Source organism: Pogoniulus pusillus, chromosome 27 (genome assembly GCF_015220805.1).
Source record: "Pogoniulus pusillus isolate bPogPus1 chromosome 27, bPogPus1.pri, whole genome shotgun sequence".
Classification (NCBI taxonomy): Eukaryota; Metazoa; Chordata; class Aves; order Piciformes; family Lybiidae; genus Pogoniulus; species Pogoniulus pusillus.
The window spans coordinates 8,178,705-8,203,301 of record NC_087290.1 but is presented as its reverse complement, the minus strand read 5'-3'; the positions used below and the strand labels follow the sequence as shown (position 1 = coordinate 8,203,301).

Sequence of the window (24,597 nt, the reverse complement as noted above, 5' to 3'; positions counted from 1 at the left end):
CTAAGTCTTTAATCAATACTTGTTTGAGGTTTCAAAGAACTCTGTCTCTGGGTTTTCAGACAGTTCTGGATTTCCTCCTGCTTTCTCAGATCATCATGATAACTGCAAAGAAATCCCTACCAACACCTTCCAAAGCTGCCTTGCTACTGGGGCCTGACACAGGCAGTCTGGCCTGACTTACATGGGGGATTGTGTCAGCCACTGCTTGTGGTGGACTTTGACCTCTGGAAGGCAAATGAGAAAAAAGCTCAATCTGCAAATCCCAAGCACTTTTTATCTTGTTATACAACACAAGTCACAAGGTCACCAACCACTTATATTTCATCCTCATTGTACGTGGACACCAAGCACTTATTATTTTGAAATGAGGATTTTTTTAAATTACTATTTTTTAAATATATTGAGCCAATCTGCATCTGGCACATGGAGACCTCCATCCCCATGTTTGGTTGCAGGATCTCCAAACTCACAATGCCTGGCACTAGCAGGACACAGACTCTGGAAGGGTTATTATTGCAATGGCTGTTTCATTATGTTGGCTACAAGATTAGGGATTGAGAATAGGCCTTGTCTGAAGGAAAATTAAAAACACTGGAACTATTCACCTCCAAGGAAGTGAATTAAAAAGTCCCCAGTGAAGGTATTACAGAATACATAGCCTAGAGATAGCAGCTGGAGAATTTTTTTTCACCTTATCTGAAAGCATGAAGAGAAGGGCACGAGAACATGAAGGGGGAAAAAGATAAGGTAAATGAAAAGATAAGTAATCACCTTTTAATGCTTTGCATAAAATATATATATAAAAATATATATATATATATATGGAAGTCACTGACACACAACATTGTGAAAAGCAAGGTGTTATATTAGTAGTCTCAAAGTATGGACAAAATTGAGCTAAAAGCAAATATTTAACATCTGAAATAGAGGGTTTGGAAGGATTATTATCTATTGTTCTTTGGTGCACAAGTGAGCTTCTACCTCTCAGGACCTAAGAGGAGATTTCTTCTAGGCATCCAGCACCTGGAGAGCTCAAAAAAGAAGCAGGGGGCAGAATTTACTCATAATTAAACCATCTACTCTGAATAACTTATTAAATTAATATAAACAAGACAGCTTGATGGCTCAAGCGAGACAGGGAGGAAAGTGTAAGGCACCAGAGACTGCTAATGACTTGTAAGGCAAGCAATAGTCACTGGGCATCAGACACCTGTTAATATCTAGGTTCCATAGAGGGCTTCTTGCATCCTCAGCTGATTTGATCTATGCTCCAATTTAAGTAAGTAAAATACCTGAATTTTATAGTGACAACAGTTAAGACAAGAGTCAAAGGCTAACATGCTCACTTCATGTTTACCCCTACTGCCTTATCTTGGAATCTGGTCTGCAGTCCTACTCCTGTTCTCCCAGTTTCCTTACTTCACTGCTTACCTACTCCTGAGACTGAATTGCAGGGCAAAGGCTACCGCTCACAGCAAAGGGTTTGTGGAACAACTATTCTGGCACAGGTCCCCAGGTAGAGATACAGTTCATATAGGCAAAAGAACACACTAAACCATTTCCTTAAAAGGCAAACTACGCCATCAGAATAAATCATCTTTGCTTTGTTGCATGCCATCATTGCTACAGGGTTAGCCTGGGATTTTTACATTCCAACCTGCATAACTATTCTGGCAAGGCCAGCAGTTCCTTGAACAGGAAACAAACAAAAACACCACAAAGAAGAGAAAAATACAAAAAGAGCTTGTTCTAAGAAACTGCCTTTTCATTTTTCTACACATTAAAATAGAAGAATGAATGAGCCAATGGGAAGGGGACTGTGTCCAGAAGTCACCTTTGGGGTGGAGAACTGTAACTGAAGAGCAGTGGCAAAGGAACCCTAAAAGAGTTTATTTACATGTTATAGAACAAGAATATTATGTCCTAATGAAGCTGAAGCACAAAGATAATCTAAAGATACTGCTTAAACAACTCAAGTAAAACTGAACCAGAATTCTAGACACAAGGCTCTTGCTCTACTGGAAAGTAGCATAAGAATTCATGTATCAAGTCCAATTAATAATATTAATTCTTCATTATGATCTTTACACTGCAATAAACCTCATGTTGGCCTCAGGAAAGGGTATGAGTCAATCCTTGACTAACTGGGTCTGATTCACCAAGGAACCAACATATATAAAATTACTCCAGATAAAAGAAAAACAAGCTGAGGTTTGCCTCACTGATAATTTCTCTAATGGCTGCTAAGACTGGAGTAATAGGAGGGAGAGGAGAGAGAACAGCACTACATTGCTATGGAAACTAGAATTTTCAAAATAAATACCTTTGCAGAACTGAGGTTGCAGATCTAAACCAGCCCATGATGGTTTTGCCATGAGATTCAGCCTGGCTGACCAGTCAGGCATAGGCAAAAAGCTTTTAAGTGATGATTTCAGATACCTCACAGCTTGAGTTCCTTATTCCAGTGCAGGGTCAGGCCTGGAATAGAAACCTCAGTCTTTGGTCTGCTATCTGTGTAGTTTTGGGAGCCTCCCTGCCACACGGCCAGTCTGGTGAGGACAAGGCAAAATGAATCCATGACCTCCTGAGGCAAGAAGTGTTGCTTTCATCCACAATACTGATAACCCCAAATCTTTGCAGAGTCCTTTTCCCCACCCCACCCCATCTCCTTTTTAATTAAACTAAGATAACACAATACATACAGCTTACAAAGTTCTGATTCCCTTATTCATACTAGGAAATTCCTTACCCTGCAAAAGGCTCCACTGTAGTCACCATTTAGGGTATCCTGTCCTTTGCTGCCCATTAGTCCCATTTTGGAAAGACAGTTGGTTCCTTTCCCACTTGCACCGAGGCAAAGGGTTTCTCATTTCAAACACACACATACCTCCACACCCCACCTACCTAGTACCATCTCACCGATAGCTGCTGTAAACAAGTCTAGGCTCCAGAAATGCTGACTCACAGTGCTAGGACTATGGAAAATATTTAGAGTTGCTAAGAAGTGAAGCCTAGCAGGTTTCCTGCCCTTTTCCTTATCTGTGAGCCCCTTGCCATGACAGGCTGTAATGAAGGACCTTGCTTCCTGAGAGGAGACAGAGTACATACTTGCTTCCTAAAGATAGCCCAGATTCCTTTGAATTCCCAGTTGCTAGCTAGTAATTGCAGGCAGGGCAAGAAACCCCCCAGTGCTTACAACCACAGGGCTGCAGATGTCGAGAATAATGGCTCCTGGGTAGGTTCTTGCCTAATGCAACATTACTCACTTCAATGCACTTCCTGGGACAGTGTCAAGCTCCTTTAAAATGCCTCAGTTTGTTCTCTGGAAGGCTTTTCTTTACCTATAGACTTTACTGAACTAGATTTGGATCAAATTCCTCCCTGCCTTCAGCATAGCTGAGTCAGTGCAGACAGGCAAATCACTGTTTGCTTTGGGAGGGCGAGGGGCAGGCAGCACTGGGTGCAAAGGATGGTTTACTGTGGGCATGCCAGCACAGGCAAGGAGAGGGACCAGCGCTCAGGCTGAACTGGGGACGGCAACAAGCAGTGTGGGGAGATCAGTACTGTCTAGGCTGGAGCCAGTCTGGGTGCATTCTGACTGTGTTAGCACGCTGCTGCACCCAAACTAATCGGCTCTGGACCTTATCCAAGTGACAAGCTGCCTGCCTACCACATCAACAGCCTGTTTTTCCCACTGGGAAATGACCTCCTGTTGCAAAAGGCAGAGCTTTTGGGGAAGCACCAAAGTTTTATACCCACACAACTCACATGACAAATAACTCCAGGAATCTAAGAAGCACAGAGCCTTTATGACTGGCTGGGATGGGCAGGTTGCTGAGCTGCTGCCTCCTCCTCCCATGACCTACGCAGTGTCTTTGCAAATCAGTGCAGGCTCATGAGCTACGTTTGCAAGCTAGGCAGGGCAAAGCAGGGAGCAACTCTCACTGAAGAGAAGGCACAAGCTGTGGTGAGAGCAGGATTGCAGTGCTCAAAAATGACTCTGCTAGATGGTCATGAGAGTGGTATTGAGTTGGTTTTACCTGTAGCCCTTTATAACTCCAGTCTGCAACGGCCTGCAGCTTCACATTCGAGAAGCACAGCCAGGCATGCAGAGCTTCTTTTCTTATCGGCAGCTTACTTTCAGCTCAGCCTAGCTGGGCATCACATGAAATCCTTACCAACTTGATCTTGTCCAGAATGCTCTTCCTATTTGTCAATTTGGAGATTTATTTGGTTGAAGTTTCCCCTCTTTGAAAGCAACAAAACCCATTTTGCATAGGTGGAGACTAGGGCTGGCCTTCAAGGCTCTCACACTATTTCAAGAGAACAATCACTGTACTGCTTTTGCTCTATTTATAGCATTTGCTCAAAGCAAACCTGAGGTCTTAACTGTCCTTCATCTCAGCTAGCTGGTGTTACAATGAAGCTGGCTCAGTGTGAAGATGGCCCTATATGAAGAATAGATCAGATCATAAACGCAGAACAGCTGCTTAAGCAGAATGTGAGGAAAAGAAGCAGTGATGTTGCTGGGCAGAGAAAAGCATTGCAAATAGCCTCCTTTCTCCAAAGGCACATGCGCACTGCTGTCATTCAGTCACATTTCTCTCAAGCTTCCTGGTAGCAGCATCCGCAAGTGCACTCTGCCACATCTGAATGGCTACAGCACTCTGTCCTCATCTGACAGTAATGACTTGGCATCAACGTTTCAGTTTTGTCACCTCCTTCCTCTCTTTCAGCACCATAAAAATCACAAGGCATGAAACCTGCAGCACAAAGGAAATTCTCGCTAGTGCTGCCTGCTGCAGTACCCTTCCCTCAGCCAGGCAGGTGACTGCAGGCATGGCAAACCACTCCTAACCTACATTTGATTCCTGTAACATTTCAGATCAGGCACTTCCAAACTTGGCAGAGACTTATCTCCTTGGCCAGATTTAGTATACACAACAGAGACTAAAACTCTGAGGGTCACAACGAGCAGCTTTGCTCCTTTGGTACAACACAAAGCTTTATGGCAACAGACAGCTCAAGTCCATAAACCCAGCTTTTTTTTGGTTGTCTTTGAGCCCAAGAACAAACAGTGAAATCTTTTAGAACTCAGAGCTATCCAGGTTTCTCCTTGTGCAAACTGCATGTACATTAACACCTGATCACCTCTGGTTGAATGGCTGCAGCCAAACTCACTTGATGTTGTTACAGCCTTAGTGTCCAATCTGCCAATGGGCAGAGGTCATGTGTCTGGAAACGAGGAGCAAGAAACATGCTGCTGTTGGCTGGCTGGCCAGCCCTGTAACACTGGCCATGGTAAGACAGAAGTGGGCAGACTGATACCTCTTAAACATGATGGAAATAAATCCCCAGGGAGAAGCCCTCAGCGTATAGAATCATAGAATGGATTAGGTTGAAATGGACCTCAAAGATCATCCAATTCCAATCCCTTGCCATAGGACACTCAAGGCCTCATCCAACCTGGCCTTGAACACCTCCAGGAAGGGAGCATCCACAACCTCACTGGGCAACCTGTGCCAGTGTCTCACCATCCTCACTGTAAAGAACCCTTTCCTAACATCTAGTTTGAATCTCCTCTCTTACAGTTTAAACCCATTACCCCTCACCCTGTCATTACAAGACCTTGTAAATAGTCCCTCCCCAGCCTTTCTGTAGGACCCTTCAGATACTGGAAGGCCACTATAAGGTCTCCTTGAAGCCTTCTCCCGGTTGAAGAGCCCCAACTCTTGTAGCCTGTCCTCATAGCAGAGCTGATCCAGCCCTCTGATCATCTCTGTGGCCCTCCTCTGGATTCACTCTAACAGTTCAATGCCCTTCTTGTGTTGGAGGCTCCAGAACTGCACACAGTACTCCAGGTGGGTTCTCACAAGAGCAGAGTAAAGGGGCAGTAACCAGAAACTCATCCCTTGCCCTGCTGGCCACACTGCTCTTGCTGCAGCCCAGCACATGGTTGCTGTTCGGGCTGCACTCACACTGCAGGCTCATGTTGAGCTTTTCATCGATCCAGACACCCCTCAGGTCCTTTTCCTCAGGGCTGCTCTCATCCATTCGCCACCCAGCCTGGATTTGTGCTTGGGATTGCACCCACCCAGGTGCAGGACCTTACACTTGGTCTTGGTGAATTTCATGAGGTTGGCCTGGGCCCACCTCTCCAGCCTGTTCAGGTACCTCTGGATGGATCCCTGCTCTCTAGCAAGTTGACTGTGCCACACAGCTTGGTGTCATCTGCAAACTTGCTGAGTGTGCACTCGATTGCTCTGTCCATATCACTGACAAAGATGTTAAACAGCACTGGTCCCAGCACTGACCCCTGAGGGATGCCACTTGTCACTGGTCTCCAGGTGGACATTGTGCCATTGATCACCACTCTCTGCATGCAACCATTCAGCCAATTCCTTATCCATCAAGTCTGTCTTTTTCCAGTTTGGTGACCAGGATGACCAGGCAGAGTCAAATGCCTTACTCAGGTCCAAGTAGATAATGTCAGTTGCCCTTCTCTTGTCCACTGTTGCTGTGACTTCATGATAAAAAGCCACTAGTTTGTCAGTAGCAGAGGGTGTGTCCATCTTTCCTGCTATACCTCTTTAGTCCTTTTCCAGCCTTTATCACCTCTTTCTTCAAAGCTGCTTAGCTAATTAAACTACTGCAGTTCCCCCTCTCTTCGCCCAGTTCTACCTGCACCAAATGGCAGCAAGAGTGCTTTGCCACTGCTGTCACCACTACCTCTAAGAAAAGAGCTGACCTGCAAGCTATTTTTAGCCACATTGTGAAGTTGTGGAGCTATTTTGGTCACATCTCTGTACAGTAAGCTGCAGGACACTGACAGGCTGTGTTTGCCTAGGGCAACAGGGGCTTTAACTGTGCAGAACAGCTTGTGACTATGCACTAAGGCTTCTCTCTATGCTAGAAGACTCCACACTAAGGTTGGATTTCCTCATCCTTTTAAAAAAGAGCAACACATCTTCCTGAGTTCTGCTGGATACCAGAAGTGCCATAGAGCCTTTGCATTGCAGTCCTCCAGCTTCTGTTGTTTCTAGGTCTGGAGAAGGTGCAATTTGTTCTGTGGGCTCCGTCACTCCCTAAGAGTAGACAGGTGCAATTATGAGTCCACAAAGACTCCAGGGAAGATTTTATCCATCTTTCTTTGCATCAGACCTTTGAAAAAGATCAATAAACATTAGGCTACTGTCTGCTGAGAAGTCAGGTGCATGTAACTCTGGAGGTAGAAAAAAGAGCAGAAAAGAGCCATTTACATAGCAACATGTTGTTCTGAACACAGACCAATGCCTGGGAGCTCTGGGGTCCATCCAGTGCATTGGGCAGAAGGAGAGTGGTCTAGACAGTTGTTTTCTCTAGTGCCCAAGGGTTGGTTGCCAAGTTTGCTGGAGCTATGGTTGCAGATGCAAAGCACAGGCAGAGCAGAAGCCAAAGCAACTGGATTTAATAGAATGAAGGCCATAGATATGAAAGGAAGCTTGAAGGTTATGAAAAGTGAGGTGGATGAGGAGAGAAAACACTAAACCCAGTGTGTTTAGGACAGGAACAGGCAAGTCAGGTCTCTAAAGAAGGAACAGGTGAGTAACTGTATATGCAAGGTTTTGAACAGCTGTCAGCCATCCCTCCCGAGAAAACTCCTCCTTAAGACTGAAGACTCCTCTTAGGACCACTGCTGTCTTCAGCTATAACACACTTCCCCAAGACCCCTTGATAGGTGCACAGTTATCACCACTCTCTCATGCTGCAAGAGGAACCAGAACTTTACAAAGTCATACTTCAAAGTCTCTCTTGTGTATTTTTCCCCCAACTTTCTTCTAAAGGCTCTTAAAGCATTCTCCCACTAAAATCTACATCCTGCTCCTATGGTGAGCCACTCCTTACTCTACTGACGCAGCCTGCACCTGTTTTTGTGAGTCAGCACAATCACATCTCCCCTCCACAGCAGGATTGGCATCTGCTAACAGGATGGACAAACATTTGCAACCTGTTGCAAACAAAGGTTTGATTTACAGTGCATCACTGCATTTTGCTGGGTGTTTCAATAAAAGGAGCTGCTTTAACTCATTTGGATCCAGGCAAGCATTAATCTGTCCATATTACATGTTACAAACTGCAGGCCAGTAAAATCAGATGAGCATTAACTAATATTTTATGACATGTAAACTAAAACTAATTCAGTAAGTATTTAACTTTCTACCCAATTGATGGAAATGGCATGGACAGAACAATATTGCTTAATCTGTTGTTATTTTAGCGGGATGGAATGGAACTGCCACAGCTCAGATCAGACACAGAGACATGTCCAGCAGCAACATGTCAAGACCTATCAGGTCAAAAAGCCCAATGAAGCTGGCTTTTTTTGGTGTTTCAGTTTTCCCCAGAGACATGCATGAGACTAGCAGTAACCATTACATAGTGAAAACATTTTGGTGAGATGAAGTAACACAGCAACATGTTGCATTCTTTCCCTGCTGAGCTTCATTAGCCTTGCTTTGGGACACTGCATAAGCAGGATAACAAACACAGCATGACAAGTGTCTGACAGAATGGATAACCTGTCAGCTCCTGCATAGTGGACCCACACTCCTGCCAGCAGAACTTTGCCAGAGCAGGGAGTGACTATTTTACCTTCCCTGACCTACCTAGGTCCTTTGGTTTCATTCATTTTCATACAATTTCTCTTAACTGTGAGAGCATTACTGGAATCATCACTTGTCTTCAATTACTTAATGAAGACATCCCACTGCCACCTCCACAATGCAGGTATTTTACTAGCAAATATAAAGAAAATGCAGTTTTAAATATTCCCTCACCTGTTCTATTTTCTGGTACGCAAACACCAGGCACAGAGTAACAATTCACAGGCAGCTCACCCCATAGACGTAGGCAGAGGTTGTCCACCAATTGTGTGGATCCAGACAAGTGTACCTAACAGGCTTCAGCCGACAACTGCAGTTGTTCCCAGTCTCCTCTAGGGAGTGCAATCGTAAAGGAAGAAGTGATAACTGCAGCACACATGCCAGCTGGGAATCGGTGACTCAGGATATTCAGGCACTCACAAATGGTGTCTGTCCATTTCAAGCACGGGGAGCAGCAGTGAGGTTTGAGCTTGATATATGAGCAGGATTCTACTAGAACTCGAGGTGTGCTTCAGTATGGCAAAGAAAAGTCCATCAATATTCTAAAACTCAAGATGTAAATCAAGCAATAGGACTGCAAATACTGGATCAATCATTTAACCCAACACATCCACATCTGAATGCAAGTATGGACAGCACTCTGTGGGGCTTCCACCTCTTGCTCACTAGTATATGCTGCCTCATATCCATCAGATCACCCAGGGAATGCTTGCTTTGTCTCAAAACACGGAGGCCTTGGACTCTGTGCAAAAACCAACAGAGACATTAATTTCTAGAGGTAGCTGCGTTTTGTGTGTATGTGTTAGAAACTGAGCAGAGTCATCCACTTATTTCACCCTGGATTCACAAAAGAGCCAAGCAGATCATATCTGGCTTGACTTTGTGGCAGACTATCATGGATGAAAAGGCATAAGGTTGCCTATCTCCTTCTTATAAATCATATGCATGCCTTGACTCCGTCATCTTCTGTGCCTTCCTTAAAGAAGCAGCAGAACATAAAATGGACCTGCTTAGAACAGATCTTTGCCTCCTCAAAAATAAAATCTATCTTCCCAGTGCAAAGGGCAGAGAACAATTTCATAAGATAAAAACTGATCAGAAGAGCAGGTCTGCATCAAGGACATAACTATACTCAGACAGGTGCCAGGGTCCATCTCACAGCACAAGATACAGTGGGTTCTGGGAGGTTGCCGACTGCTTTGTGACACAGCAGCTCTATTCTATTTCCTAAGGATGAGCCCTCAGTGCAGGGTGTCTTTCTGTCCTGCCATATCAGACACTTCACTTTTGTAAGTCAGTGTTATATAAGAAGCTTCTATCACAAGAAATAGGGGATTGCAGAGTGATCCATGGAAGCAGAGATCTTTTGTGATATCCTTGGATCTCTCACAGGCTGCCAGCTCTGGGTTCCCCACTGGATCCAGTGAGAAGCAGGAGCTTTGAGGATAGTGAGCAAGTTGGAGAAGCTTAGAGGTAACTGTTGCTGCTTATGGATAAAACTGCCAGGCTGGCACTGACAACTGCCACATACAGAAACAGTCTAGAGCAAAACGGGAACAGACATCCCCATATTCCAAGGACAGCAGTTGGACGAGTGGCCAGGTATTTCACTTGCAGCCAGGCATGCAAGTGGCAGCCTGTGGGACACCAGCCTTACACTTTTAGAGACTCAAGTTCCCTCTGTAGCAAGCAAGACAATTGTGCCTGTTACGAGAAGTGGGTTCTGCAATTTTAAGTGCCAGCAGCTGGCTTTATCCAGACTGGGAAGCCCATGGGAAGGAGGAAGAGGCACTGAGCACAAGCTTCACATTTACTCAGCAAGCCCTAACTGAGGAAATCCATTTGATTTCTCAGCTCCTCTTGCCTCATCATCACACTATATACCTAAGCCACACATGTAAGGTACCACATGCTAATTCACTCATTCACTCAATTATGGCCCTTCTTAGTGCTTCCTCACCTGCCTCCCTCAACTAGCGTACCAGAAACACTATGTACTGACATAGGAGAAAAAGAGTCTCTAGAAACAGTGATATATAAAAAGAAATCAACATCTTTTTCTTGCCCTTGCAAATAACAAAACACCTTCTCCCTGACCTTTCCCATTCAATCCTACGTCTCTCCAGCAGCACAGATTTCTTTTGCTGTCTGGAATAGTTACAGGTGGTTTTTTTAATAGGAGCATGGGAAAGGCAGAGTCAGCACGAATTGATCTGCAGAAATCTGAAGTATTTCTGTCAAGAAAACATCAGGGGGATGTTTATGCTGTATGCATTATCAGAGTCTCAGAACCTCATTCTCCACCTATTTAGGATTACCAACACTGGATTACACCCTGCCTTCACATATGAGATGTTGAAGCTTTCAATGAGGTCACACCAGACACTGACAAGCATTGATGGGTGAGTCATGCTGCAGTAGCCAGAGATACTAGCAACAGATATGTTAATCTGTATGCAGTCTAACTCTTCTTCTGGTCTAGAATCTTATTCAAGAGTGGAAAACAATGTCTCAGAGATAAGTGACTGCATAATTGCTGAAGAGCAAGGCCACAATTTCACCTGTTTTACAAATTGTAAGAATCAGCTGCTGAGAGTATTTTTACATACTGCAAAATACATTGTTTTACCTATAAATTGGAAGATCAAGATCCAGATGGGGTCAACAGCAGAGCTGTTCATTGCAGATCACTGGAACAGCTGTCATGCCAATAAGGAGCTCAGGAGCTTCACCAACTCTTGCTCCAGCAGTCTAAGTCATCATTTCCTGCAAGCTGCTCTTGTAGAAGCTACATCCCTGTACCAGGGTCAGCAGGCATAAATACATACCTGCACACCAGTCAGTCCAGCACAAAGACCAGTGTAGCAACAGGGCTGTTAGGCTTGGCTTTGAGCTAAGACATCTAACCATAACCCAGCAGCATCAGGCACAGAACAAACTCTCTTCTGCTGGTTCTGCTATGTGTTAGAGGGGGGAACCTGCAAAAAAAGACTAGACCAGATAACAACAATATCCCGAGCCACCACGGGAAGATTCAGTGGAACTTGTCCATGAAATGTTTGGAAGTGTGGCAAGAGGGACACACAAACCATGGAACAAGTGAGATATGGGGACCAACTGCATGACAGTGGGAAATGTTTCTTCATTTTGGCTAAGCTACTGGTCAGCCAGAAAATGAACCAGTAAGAAAGGGAAGAGGCAAAGAAAAAGTAAACCTAGAAGGAATTCTGTAGAGGGAGAACAAAGAAACAAGGTGCTGTTGTATTTTCATTGCTATGAAGCTAAATTAAGCTTCCCAAGTCAAGCAGAGAAATAATTAAGATTTCTATTCAGAAGCCCATGCGAATGGCAAATGCCAGTGGCACAACTAACAAAAGCTGTCTTCTCAGAGAGAGAAAGTCACCTTGAAACCTTCTAGTTTCAAGTTATTAGTCACCTTTCACCCTCCTCTGCTGAAGTCCTCTTCTTACCCATCCATGGGCCAGAGCCAAGACACAAGCCTCTCCTGTCCTGCTTCTTCCCATCAGTTATTCCAAGGTCAAGACCTCCACAATACTGATCCTTGTGGACCATTCCAGCCATTTTGAACTGGCTCCAGAGCAGAACCTTTAGGCCTACTGACGAGAAATGATCTGAGATACTTGAATACACTCTCCTTGTACTCAGTTGTCATGGCCTGGAAAAACAGTTAGTTTCTGAACCAACACAATTTGATTCTGCTGTTAAAAGGAAGCCAAGAACACCGTTATCTACAACTGTGTTTAAGAGACATCGCAGCACCCCACATAAGTATCTGATCTAACAAAGTGCAGTGCACCTTGTGCTGCATAGGTCATAAAAATGAATTCCTGTGTGTCCCTGAGAACATAAAGACCCTGAAAGTACTCAGAGGAAATGCACATCTGGGGAAAAAAAAAAATCAAGCTCTGAAAACACTTCAAAGCAAATCCATTGGAAAGATGCAGTGAGGAGCCCTCACTAGGAGAAGACACAACTACCTGGAGGCCCTTGGAAACCTGTTTGACTCAGGTGGAAATGACCTACTGGCATTTATTAGTAATTGTCCAGCATGGCAGCTGCTGAGGAGGAAAACCTTTGAGTCAGATTGCAAAAGCCACTTTTCCACTTTTGTCTGGTTGCCCAGAGGGTAGAGTGGGATGGTCAGAAGGCTGAGGTTCTGTTTATGCCTCTGACAATTTACTATATGACCTTGCAAGGTCTACTTCTTTTCGTGTCACTGTTTCCCCATTTCTTAATAGATCAAGCCAGTCCCTTGACTCACAGGATAGCCTCAAGTGCACAGCAAGGAACAGGTTTGTTTAATAAAAAAACCAAAAAGCTAAGAGAGAAGAGCAAAGCATTATTATTGTTGTCATATAATCCAGAAGAGGTTATGTAATAATGTCAGCATTGCTTCATTTTTGTCACTATGACATAATAAACTGTCAGAGGAATCCTCTCTGACATGGCATCCTCATCCTAGGGAAGGTACTGGAGCATTTACCTTATTGAAACAAAAGCAGATTACAACAAATTGGAAGACTCTCCCTTGTTTATTTTGGCCAGCCTTTTCCTAGAACATGTTTTTCCTGTATAACCTTGTAACCCATAATAAGGGCCCAAACTACACTAAAGGAATGATGGTTGGTTTCATGAGCTGGTAAAAGCAAAACAATTCCTCACAGGGGCATTTCACAACTGGTCATACACTAGAACACACAAGGGCTTATCTTCTTCATCAACACAGGACAAGCTGAAAGTTCATTTCTAAATGGGTACATAAGGCACACAGAGAACACATTCCAAAAACCTCAGTGCCATGAAAGAATTAAAAAAAATCACCTCTGTAATTTGGTTAAATTACATCCTGCCTGTATGATGACACATTTCCTAAAACAACAGCATTGACAACTGCAGTTTCTAACTGCAATCATAATAAATAATCAAATTCTATGGGTAAGCTTTATGGTTTATTTGAAAATTTACACAAGAATTTTGCTTGATAAAAGGTCAGGTTAGAGCAGCATGTGGACTGAAGGCTGAGGAAGATATGGCTGTGATTATGGCAGCTGAAACTCTGCCCTAATCACACCCTTATCTTTCTTATCTCCTGCAAGTATTTATAAAGCAATGATTACTGTACTAGGCACCATTACTGCTGAGTTTGTTCTGAACCAGCATCTTCACATTGCCGTCAGAAGCTGATGCTACTAGAGATGGTGTCACTCTGCTGAGACAGAAGCCCAAGCTTCTCATCACTTAAAGTCATTAAAAAAATAAACTATGACACTTCTGAAGAAGTAGGGGTGTTAACCCCAACGGCCTGGCCAAATTCCCAGCCCAAGTAATTACAATGTGCCTTGAATAAATTCTTGCCACAGTTTCCGTTGGACATAGTATTGTTCTCTGCTTCCTCTGCTACAGGATTATGGAGTGTCGAGGCATGCTCTTAAAGGTCCTATCTGCACTGGAATGTTGTGAGAGTCTACTCCAGGACCAGCTCTGCAGCAGCACATTAGGAACAAGGTGTTGAAACCAGTCCTGCCTGCCAGCTGAACCGCTAGGCAATTTGTACTTTTTACTTATTGATGTCCTGGCACCTCCTTCAGATGGAATTAAGGTTGGGTATAGCTATCTGATAGACAGACCAGTGCAAATCCCAGATGTAGACATACAGACTTTTTTCTTATTTAAATTAATTTCCATCAGGAAATTAGCAAACTAAGCTAAACTAACTTTCTGGATGCCTACTATAATCAACTGAGAAGGCAGCAAGAGGATGCACAGGGCTGGAAGAGCACGCTGAAGGTGCCCATTTTATTTAGCCAATGACATCATAATGAACATCATAGCTTTTATACTCTCTGTTCCTTTAGACTTTCAGTGGGCTTTATCTAAACCGTTGGTCAAGAGATGACACTGTTTATGGTTGAAGCTGTTATTGAATACATACCAAAGACAGGTCTGGTATTTTAAGTAAAATACTTGGTAGTTAATGGTAAAGGATTACTCACATTTTTCTGCAGCCACCCTTTGAGACTCTAAGGATTCTTACCTGGAGCTATTGTTATCTTTTTAAACCTGTATCAGAGCTGAGGCCCAGACTCTCTGCTGATGTTTGCTACATTACCTTCATAGACCTCACTAACTGAAGCCTTTACTCTCACAATTCATGAACTGCAAAGACAGATTGTCTGCAGAACAAAGTACAAGATGAAGATTCAGAAGAACTCAATTCTCAGTTCTACCTTATGACCCCGCAGGCAGATCACCCCTTCATACTGCTCTATTTAGTTCTCCATCTACAAACGCAAACAATAGCCCCTAATTTGACAAAACAAGCACACAAATATTGATAGGCCACGCTGAGCAGATTTGTGTTAAACACCATTGTTCTAACATTTGAAAATACAAATATTTACTTTTCAAGCATGTCCTTATTTTCCCCAGAAGCATGCCTCCAAACCCATGTTATTTTAGAAGCCAGAAACTGTAGTTTCAGAAAGTGGATGGTTTTATTTTTGTGCCATTACAAAAATGCCTTTTAACTTGTCAAATGATACGCTACAAATATCTTTGGCAGATGAATGAAACCAAGTTTCCTGTCATAGCTGCCAACTTCAAGGTTGAGCTAATCAGATAAACCTTTAGTTTGCCTCTCCCAATACTTAAAACAACATATGTCTGAAGTGATCCACTTTTGTCTTAGTTTTCCTATTGGATTTGAAAAGGCAAAGTGTCAGACTACTACATGACAAGTAAGCAAAAAGCTAGATGTTGCCCACAACTAGTACAGCCAATCTCTGTTCTCAACTTTCCTCAGGTTTCCCCCATTCTGGGTTAAACAGTCCCCAAGAGCTCTGCTTGTCTACAGGCAAATGCAAAGTTTAGATCCATAGTATCCAACATCGCCCTCAATGCCTGTTGGATGCAAAGGCCTTCCTATGGTAAAAAAATGCCTGCTAGTTTTTGGGGAATTAAGAAGGAAGTAGCTTGGTTTATTTCAGCAGTGTCAGTAATGCTGGATTTACAGAAATCTATTCCATATTGTGAATATTTGGAGGGTATTTTGTAGCTGAGAGCACTGACCCTTCACATACAACCCTGAGCTTAAAAGTGAACGCGATCCCCACAGCACACCTACAAACTTTGTGTCTTATGTAATTGCTGGTGTTAATTTATTACTAGGATGTCAGCAGAAATGGTTATTTTGATGATTCCTTGCCCCTATGCTTCTGAAAGAGAAAGCAACTGTAAACACAAGGGAGACTGACCTCAGTGATTTCCTCTGTTCAGGCAGGAGCACAATGCACTTAAACACCATGACAAGGAGAGGTGGACTGTTTAGAATTCCTCCAGCTGTAATCTACAGTAAAAACAAATAAACAAATACGTGACTACCAGACGCGATAATTAATCCCTGCATGAAGCCAACTGTTATCTCGAGTTCGTAGATCGAGATACCAAAGCACACAAAGGCTTAACAACCTACCAAGTTCAAAACCCTCCACTGAGAGCCAAGACTACACCTCAGGAGGCCATGTGCTTGGTCCATGGGCTGTTTCCTACCCCCACCCCCGCCCCCCCTCTGGCTATAAACTGGATGCAGTTAGGCCAAGGGCAGACAGTCTGAAAGGCACCCATTTGGTCAGGCCAGTTGCACAACAGTTGGCACAAGCAGACACCTACCACCTCCTGTGATTATCACCTGTAGTTAAGCTGCATCGAGCCAGTGAGGCAGCTCCACTCAGCCGGGTATCCTCACCCCAGCCACCCTGTCCCAAACCCAATCTCCTCTGCCACACCTGCCTCCAACAAGCTCCCATTTGCCTCTAGGCTTCTCATTCCCAACCTCCCCACTGCTGCCTAGGCCTCTACCCTCACTCCCTACCCATAACCCTTCCCTCAGTCTCTACTTCCCCAACCCGCCCAGCTCCCAAGGCCTCTTTCCCTTGCAGCTGCCACCCCCAACCATACTTTTCCTCAGTTTCCTCATTCCCTTCTAAGCCTCTCTCCCCACAACAGCCCCAGTGCGCGCTCAGGGCCCAGAAGGAACACCTCACTCCCCCACGCATCTTTGCCCTCAGGCTGCTCTCGCTCCCGCAGGAACCCCACACGGACTCTTACAACCCTCCACCCTCGCGTTCCCCTCAGCTCCTCCAGCGTGCCCCCCACCTCAAATTCCTTCTCCGCAACTTTCCACCCTAACTGCCCCCGGCTTTGCCCCATTTCTCCCCCAAACTGCCCCTCCCAGCCCCACCAGCCCCGGTCCCGCCTCTTCTCCCCTCCGGCCGCCGCCCCCCGCCCCTCCCGCCGGCCGCGGTGAGGGTGGGAAGGGGGGAGGGAGAGGAGAGGGCGGCGAAGTCTCGCGAGAGGGGCGGGCGGGGGCCGCTGGCTGCGGGCAGCGCGGAGCGGCGGCGGCGACGGAGCAGCCGGAGCCCGGGCGGAGCTGAGGGAAAGCGGCAGGCAGGCAGGCAGCTATCCCGGCGCGGCCCGGCCGAGGGGACCCGCTCCGCCGCGGCAGGCACGGCCGGCGCCGTACGCCCTCCCGCACGCCGTGTCCCCGCGGCGCGGCCTGGCCGCGGCTCGGCGAGCGGGGCCCAGGCGGCGGCGGCGGCCGTTGGTAGTGGTGGTGGTGGCGGCGGTGGTCGGGCGCTCCGCCGCGCCTTCCCTGCCATCTTAGGTGCCGTGCCCCGCCGCCTTTGTGCCCGCCGCGCCCGGGCACCCGCGGGGGCCGGGCCCGACGCCCCTCCGGGGGCGCCTCCCCCCGCGGGGCCGCCGCCCCTTGCCCCGCTCCTCCTTCTCCTCCTCCTCCTCCTCCTCCGCGGGGGGCCGACCGGCGCTCCCAGCCCGGCTGCGGCGGAGGGTAAGGCGGGCATCGCGGCGGGGGGCTCGGCCGGGGCGGGTCGGTGGCGGGGGCGCTCCCGGGAGGGATGAGGGAGGAGGAGGTGAGCTGACGGGGGGAGGCGGCCCGGTGGGGCCGGCGCCTCCCCCGCCGCGCTCTGCGGCAGTGCCGCAGGACTCGGGGCTGCTGCCCCGGCCCCGGCCCCGGCCCCGGCGGGCTCCAAGCACCGGCGGGGGAGCGGCAGGCGAAATGGCGCTTCCCACGAAGGGGCGGCCGCGGCTGGCGGGCTGTTCCCCGCGGCCGCCGCTGTCAGGGGCCGGCAGAGGCCTAGGGCTGGGGCAGGGCTGCCGGCTCCCGCCGGCCAGGCGTGCCTTGCGCTTTGGGCCTTTTTGTCTACGCGGCTCTGGTGGGCTTCGTCTGTCAAGCCCGGAGCCCCCGAGGGGCTGGGGGGTCCCTCAGAGACTGGTGCGGATTCCTGCCCCCTTCCCCCCCACCCCGCCCCGCAACCCCCTCCCCCTATTTTTTTTTCCCGTTCCTTACCCCTCGCTCCTCCCCAAGTGGTGAGTTTTCAGTGTAAATAACCATTTTGTTCGGTGCTGGTGTGGGATTTGGCTGAAAGTGACCTATTTTAAAGACCTTTTATTGCTTCCCCTCAGCATTGCATGTGGCGGCCGATCCCGTTAGCCAAATAGCGTTTCCCAACCATTTTAATTTGTCAGATTAAAACATCTCATGGAGGCTCGATTTCTGTAACCCGTGTGTGGGGATGTCGTTAGAAATACGGTTCAGCTCGCCTTGCTGCAAGCAGCTTTGGAGCGTTCGAGTTCACCTTTGTCACTGTGAAAGCCGAAATAAATACCGAGGCGATACCTGGAACATGCAGTTGTAGCATTGTGTTGGGCGCGGTGCAAGAAATGAGGGGAAGAACCTGGGATTGAAATGGTTGTTACCGAATGTAGATATTTCTGGGGTTTGGTTGGTTTTTTTTTTTTTAGTAAGACATGTAGCGACAGAATGCCTTGAGGACTTTTATTTTATTAGGAAAACAAAACAACAAAACAACCCACCAACAATGCTTCGTGTTTATCGTGCTTGTCTGTGCTGCTTATCATGGTATGAAGTATTTCATTAGGTGGCATTTTAGTGGCTCGGTTGGTTAAATAGCAGTTGCATTAACTAGTTGAACAAATTGTGTCCTTCACCTTTGACTGTTGCATTTTGAGAGCCCTTAGCAGCAGTGTGCCCCTGCATGCCAAGGGTGGATTAATAAGACGGTACCTAAAGGTTTGGATGTTATTGATTCGTTACTATTAATGCTATTTATAGTGCATTTGACAGGGCTCTTGTTTTATGTATCTGGATAAAGGTTATCAGCTTGGAAGGCTTCAGATGAAATGATCCCAAAATACCACTCCTAACACCATATATATTCACATATGTACTGCTGAGCAGTGTAGTTGAGATCTTCAGTGTCTGAAAAATAGCTTTAGTAGGTAGCACATCATAATAGTAAAAACAGTGTAAAACTGTGATGTGTTTTGACCCTAGTGAAGGCTTATTTTCCTATCTCAACATTACAGAGTAACAACTAATGTTGCAATACATATGCTTTTTAGATACATTTTTCGTGAAATTGCTTTAATTCTAGGTTTTCCTTGCCTTTATGCCTGTTCATAGTGAACATGCCATAGTTTTTGCTACTTGTGTCCAAGGGCAAACCTAATCAACGATTGGTTTCAGCCTTCACATTAGATCTCCACAACACTGGCCTAGTTGTGACTGGTGTGGTTGCCATTTTTAGGACTCCTCTTCCTTTAATCTCTAGACTGAAACATATTGATAAACTTGAGCCTTAATTTGTCCTTTGAACTTGAGAGAGAGGATGCTTTTCTCCTCTGTTAAGAATGTCTCACTGAAGAGAAAGTGATTCTGGTGTAACAACTTAAATTAAATTTAATCCTGCTGAAACACAATGCCTGAAGTAAAAACTCCTTGGATAGTTTGATTTTTTTTTTCTTTTTAACTAGACTGGAATTAAGTGCTGCATGTAGAGGACCAGATGTTGGTATTAAAATTATGTACAGATAAGGTGATTGAGGCCTCAAGTTATACAGTTGGAAAAAGTTACCTGTCATATGTCTCTGAATTCTGGCGTAAGTTAAGATGGAGGTTTTGAAATGTTTGCTTCCATCCAAAGAACATTTCCATTTGAGCAGCTTTCATCTTTGCCTGTCCATTACAATTCATCAGTTTTTGTCACCAGAATAATGTGTTTTTAATGAGTTGTAAGACAGCCTCAGTTTTTATGCTTGGTGAGATACATTAGAAGAGAAGCAAATATCACACTAATAATTACATCTTCAGATGTATCCTAGTAGTGGATTTCCTGTAATGAAGATATTTTGTGGAGAACAATAGAGATATGGCCAAGAATTCAGAGATTTGTTTTAAAGATGTTGTAGATTGCTGACTCTGCAGTAGTGAGTTCCACTTTGAGACAACCATTGCACCCTCAAGAGGAACATTAGGTGGGTTCCAGGTACTTTGTTTTCAGGTGCTAATTCTCTTTCTAGCAGAATCAGTACTGCTGTCTCTCTTCTGCAAGGATATACTTCTGATGAAAGTTCACTGAGACTACAGTCATTTACAAAATATGCCTCATGAGTTTGTGAGGTGGCATGGATGTTTTGTCAGAGAAGAAAATGTTTTGGGTTGATCTGGCACTCCTTGTGAACCAGAAGTGGTGAGGAAGCTATGATAAATATCACTTCTCTTATTCCACTCTCAATGTGTTTTGGAGAACACTTGCATAATCACTGAGATCCTATCTTAGGAGCATTTTCTGTTGTCTTTCTATTCATTTTAAAATCACATAAACAACATATTGTTGTGTTGAAGTGCACACTAGAAACTATAAAAATATTTGGTATTCCCAGTGGTGACCCAGGCTCTTGTCTTCTGCATTACAGTGATTATGGGTGACCATTACATTTTTCCTGTTCAAGAATGCTGTGCAATATGAAGATTTTTTTTTGTTGTTTTTTTTTTTTTGTGAACCTGAACAAAGGAAAGACCTGGAGTCTGGGCTGGAGTCACATCTGAATTGGAAGCTATCCTGGGTCTGACAGCAGAGTTTCAGTTATGGGTGACACAGATGTCCACCCTGGCTTAGCCATGTATGGGACAAGCATGTCTATATCAGTGCAAAGAGAGGTGATGTAATACTTTCTGAGACCAATGGCTGTCCTTTCATAACTCTTGAATGTGTCTTACTCTTCCCAACAAAAGTGCTAATTTTTGACTCCCATCATGCAGGGTAAATCCCTGGTCAGTGTGGCCTCGTGCTTGCTAGTGAGCTCGTCTTATGCTGGAAGTTGATTTAGATGTGTGGTCCCATCCTCCACCTGCTTTTCCCTTGGCTCTGGTCTTTGATCCTGCACTGAGCTGTGCCAGCAAAAAGCTAACCCAAGGGAAACCACAGTTTTGTGTTAGCTTAGTGATCTGAAGTGGCTCAGTGCATGGTTAGGAGATGCTGGAGATGACCCAAGGGACTGGATTGCACCATGACAGCCAACAGTTAGATCAGTTTCTGCTACCATGAAGCCACAGCTTGCTCAAAGAGAAATGTTTGGAGATGGAGGTGGTTGGTGGCACTTCTTCCTAAACTTGTAGTAGCTAGATTTCAAGATTCTCTTCTTTTCATTATTCTTTAGCATACTGAGGAGTTGTTCATCATATATTGATTTCTTTGTGGAGAAGAGACTGGAAAAAATCCAATGGATAAAGGGTCAGAAAACCACTAATCCCCTCACGTGAAGTTCCAGAGGGAGCTCAGCTGTGCAGAGCTGTGAAACAGAGTCCTTCCTGTGAAAGCAGAACTTAAGACATAAAAACATGAAATCAGAGGTGAAGTGCAAAGAGTCTGAGGGGAGAAAGTGTGCACAAAATAGGAGGAAAGGATGGAGAATGCTTTAAAAGCAGACTTGGCTTCTAGACGCTGTATTCCCTCCTCCTTGGCTAAGTGCTCATTTACAGTACAAACCGTGGAGGAAGGAGTACTTTCTGAAGGCCCTTAGAAACACAATGGACATTAGACAGCACAATAGAAGCTCCAGACTGGGTTTCTTAAAGCAGTTTTAAACCAAATATTTGGTGATCACTGGAATGACAACGCTTTTTTTAGTTTCCAAAAGAAAAGCCATTGAGAAGTTTCAAGGCTTTGTCAGAAATTAGTGTGTCCTTACTCTTGACGTTTTCACTTCTTTTTTAACATCCGGCTAAATCTTGGTTTCTTTGCCAGAAAAAAGGGCAAGGTAGGCACTTTAAACAGCATGAAATTGCCAAAGTATCTCTAAGTTTTGTCTAAACAGACAGGTTTCTTCCTTTAATGGGAGCTTGCTGAGTCCAGCTATGCTGAGTTATGTACCTACATTGAAGCTTAGAAAGGAGGTTTTGCTTCTCTTAGGGGTATGATGAGGACAGTCCAATGTGAGTTACAGTGATGATGGCTTCTTAATATGAGTGGACAGTAGCTGATAGTTTTGCCTGTTGTATTGCTTGGCTAGAAGCGGTTTTGATTTTTCTCTAGGGGTCAGGATGGGGTGACAGCATGAGATTTACATATTGAATTTTGTCCTTAGAATGGAAAAGGCTTAGAAATGTTTTGGTTTGAGGAAAAGTTAGATGTTGAGGAAAGCAGTAAAAATCACAGAACTCTCAAGCTGGCAGGCTCTGCAGTTTTCTGTGCCTTTGATCTGTGCCTACTGACCCTTCTTATGCTCCTGGCTGCAGCCCTGAAAATATTTTCTTTAGAGTGAGATGTAATTTTATAAAAATGGTTTTCCCTTGCACTTGTCAAGCACAGCATGTTTACAGGCCAGCCTTCTCTTGGAATGTGGGTGAGTGGGGACTGTGAATGTAGTTGGGAGCTTTTGCTGCATGTCACTGATGTCATGCCCTATTTGAAAGGTAAATTTTGCTATTTAATGTTAATATCAGAGATTCTTCCTTACAGCTTTCAGACCAAAAGCCAATGTGTGTTATACCTGACTTAGGTCAGCTAAACTTTGAATAGACTCTTTCCTCCCTTTAGTTTGCTGTCATTTGCTGAGCATCAGTAGACAATTTTTGAGGGGTTAGATTGTTCAGGATCAGTCCTTTTCTTCGTGTTACTGCTTCAGCTTCAGTTCGTTCTGACCTGGCTGATTTCTAACCTGTGGAAAGCTTTGGGATTCAGAAGCATGGGAAACTGAAACATGTGAATTCAAGTATGTTGAAAAAGTATAGGGAACATTTCTTGTAACAGTTTTGGCTTGTTCCCTGTTGTCATAGGTTGACAGGTGTGTTCAGTCTGCTTTCCAAACATCCAACAATCCTTCCTCTTCTCTGACATACTGCTGCTCAAAGGCAACAAGAGATCCATGAGTCCATTCCCAGAGAACTGTTGTCTTGGGATTTCTTGGAAGGAATCATATGTGGTATTGCATGTGCTTGTTAGTTTTGCTTCCCTCCTCCTTCTTGTTATGTAGTTCTTACTGGCTCCCCCGACCCAGTCCACTTTTAATTGGTGACTGTCACTCCCTCCCCCAGCCAAGGAGATGAGAAGAGAGGTTATTTTTGCTAACACTGTTTCTCAAATAGGCCACGGGTAGACAGTAAGTAGTGCACTGACTTTCTCCATGGGAAACCATCAGTTACTGGGATTTCTCAAGCTGCATCCCAGTAGCAGGGCAACATGTTTCTTCTTTAGTTCTGGCTTGCAGTTGTCAGTGGTGTGAGCTCCTCCCAGTTCCCACTTCCTTGTAACCCAATCTGAATAAAGATCATGGGATTTGAATGTTCTTTGCTTTTCTGCTGCATCTCTGAGCATTTGGGTTATCTCTGTGCTCCTCACAAACTGTACACTGTGATCTTGGCTCTTTGGCTTTGTCTGTTCCAAAGAGCAGTTGACAGTTGTTAAAATCAATTCTGGGCCAGCCATGATTTGATGCAATTAAACTGTGTTAAATACGTTCCATAACTGTTTCTTGGCCTAGATTGCAAACTAGTTAAAACCTGGGTTTGAAATCTATTTCTGTATGATTTGGCCTTATACCCCTAGGTAGGCTGTCTGCTTCTTCAAGGGTCAAACAGAGCGCAGGATTAGTGCACAACACAGGTTCTTCTGCCTTGAAACCCACCACCCTCCCATGTCTACATGGGCTTTTTTATTACTCTTTTCACATTGAAGTCTTGTCTTGAGAATTAGGTACTTGGCTTAGTGTAGTAACGTGGCCTCACCACCTAACTTTTCTGGCAGTGGTATGATTTTCTCTGGCTTCAGCTTAACGGGTACAAACCCTACTTCATACCAGTATACCCTAGGATGCAGGCAAGCTCCTAGGCTGAGATTTTAAAGAAAATTTGCAACTCTAATTTAAAAAGAGGATAACCTAGGCCTTGACAAAAAATCATGCTGCCCTCTAGAAGTACCTATCAAAGTTTGGAAAGAAATAATGATGTATTTCAGAGGCAATGCCTTGCTAAGAATGCAAAACTCCATTTTTATTATAGGTTGATTGCCATATAGGCAAACCCTGAACTCTTACCTGGGTTTTTGCTTTAATTTTCCTTCTTCCTTTTCCATACAAACCCCCTCTAACCCATGCTTTGAAGTATTTAAAACTAGGTTAGTCTCTGGCTGGAGGTGTGTGGTAGAACCTCCTGTTAAATCTTGCTGGGACCTGCCCGTTTTGCAGCAAGAATGCAGGCGAGCCCATGTGAATGCTGATCATCTGTCCTTTGTGGAGGGTGGAAGATTATTTTTCCTTCATTTGATACAGTGCATGTGCAAAGGAATCCTAGAGCATCTCCATTCCAAAAAACAGTCAAGTCCCCAAAACTGGTGAGAGTGCTCATGGAGGGGGGAAGAGGAGGACCTTATGAGGATTGTCAGTTGCACACTTCCTTCCCCCTCTCTCAGAAGATGTTGATGTGAGCTGCTAGCTCGAAAGTTGATCACATTCTTCTGAGATCAACCTGCACAGCAGTCCTGACCTGACCAGAACCTTCAAAGTTTCACTCTGTTGCTGCCTGGGAAGAGAGTGCAGAGTCCAAACACTAAAACAACCT

General features: G+C 45.0%; 1 protein-coding gene and 1 long non-coding RNA gene across 2 annotated transcripts in view; one reads left to right on the top strand and one right to left on the bottom strand.

Annotated features, from left to right (window-relative positions):
- Window positions 1-844: 844 nt before the first annotated feature.
- LOC135187433 (uncharacterized) lies at window positions 845-16,496 on the bottom strand. Its single transcript, XR_010307335.1, has 3 exons — window positions 16,351-16,496; window positions 15,917-16,008; window positions 845-1,031 (listed from the first exon to the last, which is right to left on the bottom strand). It is a non-coding gene; the product is annotated as an uncharacterized LOC135187433 (long non-coding RNA).
- An 845-nt stretch (window positions 16,497-17,341) lies between these two features.
- The window catches only part of TAOK1 (TAO kinase 1), a 66,875-nt gene continuing 59,619 nt past the window's right edge, over window positions 17,342-24,597 (top strand). Inside the window, 1 exon segment of the mRNA XM_064166133.1 lies at window positions 17,342-17,508. The gene's annotated coding sequence lies outside the window, so the exon portion shown is untranslated.